Source organism: Meriones unguiculatus, chromosome 17 (assembly GCF_030254825.1).
Source record: "Meriones unguiculatus strain TT.TT164.6M chromosome 17, Bangor_MerUng_6.1, whole genome shotgun sequence".
NCBI lineage: Eukaryota > Metazoa > Chordata > Mammalia > Rodentia > Muridae > Meriones > Meriones unguiculatus.
The window spans coordinates 25,401,922-25,411,969 of NC_083364.1; positions in this window are offsets into that span (position 1 = coordinate 25,401,922).

The following is a 10,048-nucleotide window of genomic DNA, read 5'->3' on the forward strand; positions in this document are numbered from 1 at the left end:
AATAAAGCAGAACAAGAGCATAGAAGCGGCGCTTGTGACACAAGGGCAGAGACAAGAAGGAGAAGTCTCACAAGTGCACAGCAGAAGTATTCTGCTGAGTGTCTGAAGACACATTTCAGCCCAATGGCTTTTGGGTCACCAGACACCACATATGAAGTAATGAGTGGTGAATAATACACAAGCAGAGCCTGAGCTGCTGGGTACGGTGTCATAGGTGGCAAAAGCAGAGCGTCTATTAGAGCATGGCCATAGTGCGCCGAGAGTGGGATCCCCATACAGTTGCCTCTGATGTCTCACGCACAAAGCAGGCACCAAAGCTGTTTTTGCTCATCATAAAAATGATACAGCGTAAGAATAGCATTCCTTGGGGCTGGAGAGATGGCTCAGTGGTTAAGAGCACTGGCTGCTCTTCCAGAGGTCCTGACTTCAATTCCCAGCACCCACACGGTGGCTTACAACCATCTCCATCCTCTAATGCCCTCTTCTAGCCTGCAGATGTACATGCAGATAGAGCACTCTTATACATAAAACAAAAGCCTCACTATGTATACATCTGTGTCATGTATCACCAAGATCACAAAGGTGGTTCTCCCAGGGGGAAGCTCGTTCCTTGCCCTCCGGATGTGCTGGCTCTTGGAGTTCCCCCAGTGGCAGATACTTGACTGCACAGTTTGTGGTAGTGGGGACTGCATTTACACTCTCCCCATAAAAAAATCCCCGTGAATGATTAGAATAATAGAACAATTATAAAGGCTATGAAATAATTATAAACACAAATATGTAGGAAAGAAAAACTCACTTGTTATTCCAAACCACAGTAGCAGCTATCCAGAAAACAGACAGCAAAACAACAAAAAAACAAAGGCAGTGTGTTTTGGGGCCCATGAGATGGCTCAGTTCGTAAAGGCACTTGTCTGATTTTCAACCCCAGAACCCACACAATGGAAGGAGACAACTGACTCAACAAAGTTGTCCTCTGGTTTCTCACTGTAGCTCCCATATGCCTCCCCTCCCCCCAACACACACTCAGGCATATACCCGTATGTACTCCTCCTGCTCAAGTTTAAACATTTTTTTTTAAAGTCAGTGTTTATTTAAAGTTTCAGTTAAAGCATTTAGTTGTCTGACTTCACTCCTCTCTTGGTCCCAGTCTCCCGACAGCCTCTCGGTTCTCACTTGTGAAGTAGCTGTGAAACACCTGGTGAGGCACAAAACCCCAAAGCTGGAAACAGGCCTCAACAGTCTCAGAGAGAGTATAACAGACTGGCTTTCAGCTTTCAATTTTTAGCAAGTTGTCCAGAGTCTACCAGTGGAGTCTCAGCTCCTCGGGTGCCAAGTACTGACAGTGGCCCTGTCCTTCTGTGGACAGCAGAGGTGGCCCAAGGGGTGGTGGGCCTCTGCTGATCTTTGAGGGGTGGGGCTGGGGCAGGCTGCCGAGGGGCATTCTGTTTCTTCTGGTCTACTCGGCTCGGCCAGCCATGCTCACTGGCTGAGCCCCAGCCTCTCTGTGAGACTCTGGGGCTTCTCTTCCTCTTGAAGGCCCCGTGCCTTGTTGAGGTCCCTAGTCTGCTTTGGGGAATCTCACATGTACACACCAGAGAAATAAGCAGAACACACAGGAAGGCAGCAGGTGCCAAGGCCAGGGGAACTGTCTGGCCATCTTGGCATGGGGCCGTCAAGGCGGGGCCAGAAGGGCTCCCTGTGTGAGGACTGGGGAGAAACCCTGCCAAGTGTGCGCTCTTCCAGCCCAGCAGCTGGATGGCCTCACGAGGCTAGCATGGCTGGGGAGAAGCACACGGATCAGGAGCAGGTGGCTATGGCTGGGACTTCCCACACGCAGCAACAGCACTCGGGAAGTGGCATTTGCAGCTGGCTGTCACTGGTGCACCTAAACTTCAAACATGGTGGCCTGGGTCCCCAAGAAGTTCCTACCCCGAAAGAAGGTGAGGGGAAGCCAGGGCACTCAGTCCTACAAGAATGTAAGAAGTTGAGAAATCATTCTTTACAATTCATACTTCTACAGTGTTTACAATTCAAACCTTCTCTCATTTTTTTCTGCCTTCTACTCTGGCCATAGAAAGAACAGCATATACTTCCTTATGTTGAGAGTTTGAACAGGGGGAAGAGCAGAAAGGACTTCACTATTTATTGCATTGTTATTACTTCTAAAGATCTAGTAGTCACATGCAGAATGTACAAAATGATTGCCAGGACGTGGTTTCTTTCCACTACTCTATCCCGCGAGCATCTGGGTCCACTCTAGAGAGACACAGCAGCTGGGTCCAGCGCAAGGAGAGCCTGCTGAGAGCAACAAGGTGCACGCCTTCGCTGTCTGCATTTGATCCTTCACAGAGGCCGCTGTGTGGCCCAGCTATCTGTAAGCCTGTTGAAAGACGAATGCTGATTTGGCAGGTGGGCTTCGGCACGGCTGACAAGCTCCTTCCTGTTGGGGCTCTGGGCGCTGTGAGCGCAGAGATGCACACAGATTCTCTGGTCACACCACCAGAGCCTCTTCGAGGCTTCTCCACACGACTAACATGTTCTCTGTCTATTTATTTTAAAACATTAGTTACTTATATATTGCTGTGATAAAATACCGTGACCAAGGCGACTTATAAAAGAAAGTGTTTCTCTTAGGGTTTGTATTGCTATGAAGGGACCAATCATGGCAGCTCTTGTAAAGGAAAACATTTAACTGGGGCTGGCCTACAGTTTCAGTCCATTGTCATCATGACAAGAAACATGTTGGTATGTGGGCAGACATGGCCCTAGAGAGGGACCTCAGAGTTCTGCCTCTTGACCCAAAAGCAGCAGAAGCTGCCTGGTGTCACACTGGGTATAGATTGAGCACAAGAGGCCTCAAAGCCCTGCCTCCACAGTGACACACTTCTGCCAACAAGGCCATGCCTCCGTATAGTGCCAATCCCTAGGGGCCAAGCATTCAAACACATGAGTTTATGGAGGCCATTCCTATTCAAACCACCGTAGCATTTGATTGGGCCAGAAGGTTAGAGTCCATGATGGTGGAGTGAAGACACGGTATAGGACAAGCTAAGAGCTCACATCATTGGCGTCTCAAAGCCTGTTCATAACGACACACTTCCTCCAACAAGGCCACACCTCCTAATCCTTCCTAAACAGTTCCGCCAGCTGGGGACCAAGTATTTAAAAATATGAGAACGAAATAGCTGAGACAATCAATTTAAAAGAAGGAAACATTTATTTTGGCTGTAGTTTCGGAGGTATGGCCCATGAGCACTTGACCTTGTTGCTTTGCCCCTCATGATAGCAACACCTCACGGTGAGAGTGCATGGTAGAGGAGGTTCGCTCACTTACCACAGCTAGAAAACAACGAGAGGGACACACAGAGGGTCCCAATACCTCCTATAAGGGCACAGTCCTGATGACTTCTTCCTGGGCCCTGGATCTCCCAAGAGTGGCTTTAAGAGATAAACCTCTGGGGAGCATTTCCAACCTGAATCATAGCAATAAATGTAATAAACTGTAGCAAGTGCGGTATACCAATAAGTACAGTAGACCATGTGTAGAAGACACGCTGCTGTCGGGAGACAGAGCAGGTGGGGAACTGGCAGCTCCAGGGCACAGTGGGCTGCTGGGTGTGACTTTAAAAAGGATGCCCTCACCAAGCATAGTGGCACATGCTTCAACTTCACCATTGAGGAAGCTGAGGTAAGAGGATGGAGAGTTCAAATCAGGAGAACATGGTGGTCAGTGCCTTTAAGCCCAGCACTGGGGAGATAGAGGCAGGCACATATTTGTGAATTTGAGGCCAGCCTGGCCTTCATAGCAAGTTCCAGGACAGACAAGGCTATAGAGTGAGACTCTGTGTCAAAACAAGCAAGCAAGCAACCCCCCCAAAACAAACAAACAAAAAAAAAAAAAAAAAAAAAAAAAACAGAAAGAAAGAAGAGAAACCTCTGGTAAGATCTCTATGATGGGAGGATTGTAATGCAAACATACACCAAGCATGAAGAGGATGACGAGGTCTCCAGGCTTCCTGGCAGACAATGCAGGATGCAGTTTGAAAATTTCAGTGAGTGCCACTCAGGGAAGCATTTTACCACAGATAATATAGCAGCTGGAAAGCAAGGAAAGAGGTTACCATGACAGAAAAGGAGCAGAGGAACGATGGGACAGAAGGTACCTGGCCAACTCATCCTGAAGGGACACACACACACACACACACACACATACACACACACACACACCAGGCTTCTTACGACAAAAGATGCCTTATTTTCTCCCCAGTGTCCATAGCAGCTGGAATCGTTCGCTCTCCCAGGCAAGCAGGGAAGGTCCCTGGGAGACGTCTGATACCCTTCTTCTGAATGCCCCTTCCCCTGCCCCCTCCAGTTTCCAGGAAACCTAAATCCTTCCTTTGGTACAAATATTTCTGCACCTGCTTGCTGATTCCTGGAATTCATTAGAAAGACTTTTCCTTTGGAAACTGGAAGAGTTTTAAAACTGCCATCGACTGGTAACCGTAATAGGCTGTTCACTGACGTGTGATCTGTTAGTCAACAAGCGCACTCGATCACTGCCAGGTCAGATCATGTGACTGCCTGATGATGGGGGTTGAGGAAGGACCGGGTGGCTAAGGGGCAATGAGGCAGGGAGGGGGGACCTCACCACCAGCCTCTCGGCAGGACATCCGCAAGGGCGTGCTATTTACCTTCCCTGGCTCCCAGGGAGGAATGCGTGTCCCACATCTGTGCACTTGCCTGGCGTAGCGGGCACTCGGCCATCTAGACATCTGATTCACATCAACTGTGTTTTTCATGAGTTTTCAACTTTTTTTTTTTTTTTAAAGCAAGGCTGACGTCATTGGGAAGGAGCCCGTCTTTCTCAAAGGTTCCAACCAAGGTGCAGCTGGAAGTGACATGGGGGAGGAGCTTCGGGAGCAGCCCCCTCCTCCAGGGGACAGGCTTGCCTCCAAGCGGAGCGGTGAAAGAAACAGGGCACTTTTACCTACTCACGAATTTGGTGATCCATCATTAGAGGCTCTAGAATGCAGATGTGTATAGGATGAAGAAAACTGTAGGTTAATTATTTAATACAATTAAAATGGCAATGCAGAGTGACCTAAGCCTCATTTACCTTTGATTTTCTTCCTGATATTTTTTTTCCCCCTGAACATTAATATACCATAGTTTACTTCAAAACTTTAGGTGATACTTTTAGTGAGCCATGTTTTTATTTTGATCTATAGGCAGGTAGGGCCTTGCACCCATTCTGGTTTCAACCCTGTGATCCTCCTGCATCAGCCTCCTCCTGAGTGTTGAGATTATAGATGATTTGCCATCACTCCTGACTGATCATGTTTCTTAATTATACAGTAGAAAATTTGGTTAAAAGTTCAATTAAAGGGGCTGGAGAGATGGCTCAGCGGTTAAGAGACATCCGTTCTTCCAAAGAACTGACTGCTCTTCCAAAGGTCCTGAGTTCAATTCCCAGCAACCACATGGTGACTCATAACCATCTATAGTAAGATCTGGTGCACAGGCCTACATGCAGGCAGAATGCTGTATAAATAATAAATCTTTAAAGAAATGTTGGAGTAAACAATAAAACCAAGTAAAACAAAAAAAAAAATCATTACTGAGAATACAAGGTTTATATTAGAATTTACTAAAGGAACAGAATTGATGGGATGAATACATATATATTCACATCATACATAAACAAGTGCACACACACATATATGTATATATATGTGAATTGTTAGAGTGTCTCACAGATCCCTGGGTAGTCCAATGATAGCTGTCTCATAACAGAAAGGCCAAAAATCTTGTAGCTTTTCAGGCCAGGAATCTGGATGTCTGCAGGCCCAGTCTGGTGCTGGAGGCCTGAGGGATTCTTAGAGAGCTGCAGGCCGTCAGTCTACGTTGTAATCCTGAAGGAGTAGGTAAGACCAGTGAGGGAATGTCTCAGCAACAGGTGAGCTGCGGTAAGAGTAAGAGCGTGGGCAAGCAGGCAAAAGGCAAAAGCTTGTCCGGGTGTGGTAACACATGCCCTTAATAATCCCAGCACTTGATGGGCGGTGGTGGCTCACACCTTTAATCCCAGTGCTCGGGAGGCAGAGGCAGGAGGATGCCTGTGAGGCCAGCCTGGTCTACAGGGTGGGTTCCAGGACAGCTAGGGATATGCAGAGAAACCGTGTTTCAAAAACAGGAACAAAAACAAAAACTAAGATCTTCCTTCTTCCATGTTCATTTATGTAGGCTGCCATCAGAAGGCAGCCTTCACAGGGTGGATTTTCTCCCCTCAAATAATCTGCCCAAGAAAATCCCTTACAGGAGCATCTAGCATCTCGGATTTCAGAGCAACTAAGGTTGACTATGAGATTCAGTTCAGTTGATAGTCAAGATTAGCCATCACAAGGTCTTTTGAGAGCCTCTGTGTACTTTGTTGGATTTCCTGTGTGCTATGTCCCTAACGGTCATACATATCACACGTGTTGCTGTGGATGTTTGGAGTTTTAAAGTAGACAGTTGTATGTCTGCTGATTTACCTAACTGAAGGAAGCCACACCCAGGAGCCAGGCACCATCTTTGTGGGTTAGACCTGCCCTGGGTTGACAGATTATAAGTGACTGTACCTAGGATACAGGGAAACAGAGTTTGAACACCCAGAGAGGATCATCCTTAGGGCAGGAAAGAGCACCCGAGGCTTCTAAGAGGTGGCTGAGGTCAAAGGGAGTGTGAGATTCCACTCCTGGGGCGCAGAAACCTCCAAGATCAGACTACGGCCGCTGGAAGCCACGAATTCTCGCCCTCTCTAGCTGTGGTCACCTTCGGGGTTTACAAACGTGCGTATTCACTTTGGTTGCCAGTGAGATTTGGCTGCACATAGATCGATGTGTTGTGAGAAGGGAGGCATTTTGGGGAGAAGGAGCCTCCTGAGAGGCAAGACCATCCTGCTTGGCTAGCAATTCTTTTGTTTCAGGGGCACCCGCATATCTTCTCACCCAATGACTCGTGAAAGTGTCCCAGAAATATGCAACTTTTGAACTGGCAGCAGTTTAAGTAGGTGCTTGCTGGGTACCTTAGACTTGAGCAATCTTCCTGCTTCGGCCTCCCAAATGCTTAGAGTATGGGTGTGTGCCACCACACCTGGCTTCATTACTATTATTATTATTATTATTATTTAAGATTCCAGAATATCCTATTACATGTACAACCCATATTTTCGTTATGGGTTTTTCTCTTGATGGACATTTGAGTTGTTACCTTTTTTGGTTATTATAAATAAAACTGCTATAAATATTGACTTCCATGTCTATTTAAGTTTTCTGCTTTCAGTTCTTGGGAAATACATCTGCGAGATAACTGCAGAACAACGTGGTAGCTTCATGCTGAGCTTTGACATGGATAAGCAGCTTGGCTGTTGGAGTGGATTTTCATGAGTATGAAGCACATGTCTGAAGGCATGTGCTCTGTGAGCAGGCAATGCTTGCGGAAGCCAGGAGAAAGAGGCAGATCCCTGGAAATGGACTCACAGATGGTTGTGAGCCGCCCGATGTGGGCGCTGGGAACCAAACCTGGATCTTCTGCAAGAACGGCAGGTGCTCTTCATCACTGAGCCATCTCTCCAGCAACGTGTTATTACACTTTTAGATAATTTTATTCTATTGTAGTCCCATCTCTCTTCATTTCATGCCCTTTGTAGTCTTGAGAACCTGGATTGTCTCTAAAGTCTGATCTGCAGTCTAAATTTTTTGTTACCAACTCACAGTATCATTTAAATATATCTTTCCAACCTCCATATTTTCTGTTGGAAATTAAATAAATAAAGGAAATTAAATAAACTTGTGTAAGTTTTTTTGAAAGGAATATTCCATGGGGGTGGTTTGCTTTTCCTGTTGCATCATATCGGGAGACACAAAATACACTTCTAAACATAAATGCAACCTCTAAGAAGGAGCCCAGGTGTGTGGACAACAAAGCCTCTACATCCTGGCGTGCATTCTTTTTAAATAAATCTTTCTAAAAGATTTATTTATTTATTATTTATACAGTGTTCTGTCTGCGTGTATACCTGCACACCAGAAGAAGGCACCAGATCTCATTATAAATGGTTGTGAACCACCCTGTGGTTGCTGAAAATTGAACTCAGGACCTCCAGAAGAGCAGTCAGTGCTTGTAACCTCTGAGCCACCTCTCCAGCCCCATGGCATGCGTTCTTAGTTTTGTATCATTTGGGTGGGTACTATCGTTTCTGCTTTATAGAAGAATAGACCAGGTAAGGTGTGCAAATTCCATTTTGGTAAGGGGCCAGCTGAGGATTTAAATGCAGATCTGACTCACAAGCACAGCTTCCGCAGATCGTTTCAGCCTGTCTGAGAGTCCACAGGGTCAGTGCCCAGCATCCTTACTGCCCTGAGGAGGGATTCACAGGAACTTGTCCAGTCTGTGGAGCTTTCTGCAAGGCTGAGTTATCTCATCACAGATCTGAGAGATTCTGCATGCTACAGAGAAGGGAGGATACAACTTTTTCATCTGTGGACCACAGTCTCATTAAGGGTTGCACAACTGAATGAAGTTTTAAAAAAAAAATTGGCAGCAGATCAAAGTTACTGGATGTGTAGTGACCAAATATTAGGTCAAGATGAAATGCGCGGTGAACGTGAGGTCTTTCCCGGCGTAGCATCCCTGCTTTGCTGCAGCCTTGTTCTGAGCTCACGCCGCCCGCACTTAACCCTGTGCAGGCTGACACAGAAGCAGTGAACACTGCCTGAAGCATCCTGACTCAGATTCTAGACCACTGTTATGAATTAGAGCCTTTTCTTTTTTTTCAAGACAGGGTTTCTCTGTGTGGCCCTGGCTGTCCTGAAACTCACTCTGTAGTCCAGGCAGGCCTTGAACTCAGAGATCCTCCTGCCTCTACCTCCCAAGCACTGGGATTAAAGGCGTGTGCTACCACTGTCTCGTGTATATATAGCTTTCAAATCTTATAGAAACACATGGTTTAATTATGAAAAACAAAAAGTTTTTAATATTTTCCTACTGTCATATTTTAGAATTTGAGTAATAGATTAATCTCTCTTTGGGTTGTATTGTATAAGAATGTTTGATTTTTTTTGATTAATTGCTGTGTGAGCTGATGACTTGAGTTTCATTTAAAAAAATCATTAAATGAGTTTGGCTTGGGATTAGAACAGAATTTCCAAACATTTCTGAAAGTATTCCTAAACATGCTTCTTTCACTTTTATTATGTATTTATGTGAAGTGGTGTTTTTAGCCTTGATGATTATAAAATTAATATATTGATCTATTTTGGAAAAGAGTTAAGAGGCCCTACATTCTGCCATATCAACTATTTGTTTGCCTGATTTTTAAATTTATTCTTATTTTATGTGCGTTGGTGTTTTTGCCTGCATGCACCTCTGTGCAAAGGTGTCAGATTCTCTGGAACTGGCATTGCAGACAGATGTGAACTGTCATTTGGGTGCTGGAATTTAAACCTGGGTCCTCGGGAAGAGGAGCCAATGCTCTTAACCACTGGATCACCTCTTCAGCTCACTGCTGTTTTTTTTTTTTTAATATTTTCTGATAATTCTTTGACAATTTCATGCATATTCCATACATCTTGATCATATCCACCACAAATGCTGCCTTCCTCTCTCCCAGGACACCCTTCTCCAATGCTTCCCCTTTCTAGCTTTATCTTCTCTTTTCCCTCCTCCTTCTCCATTTCCTTCTTAATAACTCACTGAGTCTGGTTAGAGCTGCCTGGCATGTGCCTATCACCTCCCGGCACTATGGAGGCAGCTAGGATGGAGGGAGCTTCCACGGCTGTTCTAGCTTGGGTTCCGTATATTCTGCAACCAAAGTGTACTGTATTTTTATCAATTACAGTTACAGCTGGCAACCAAGAGAAACAGCAATAGCCTGGGTCGTTTTGGTGAATTGGGAACCTCTCTGACCATGAACTTTGTTGTTTGTTTGTTTGTTTTTTCAAGACAGTGTTTTTCTGCGTAGCCTTGGCTGCCCTGGGCTGGCTTTGTAGACCAGGCTGACCTCCAA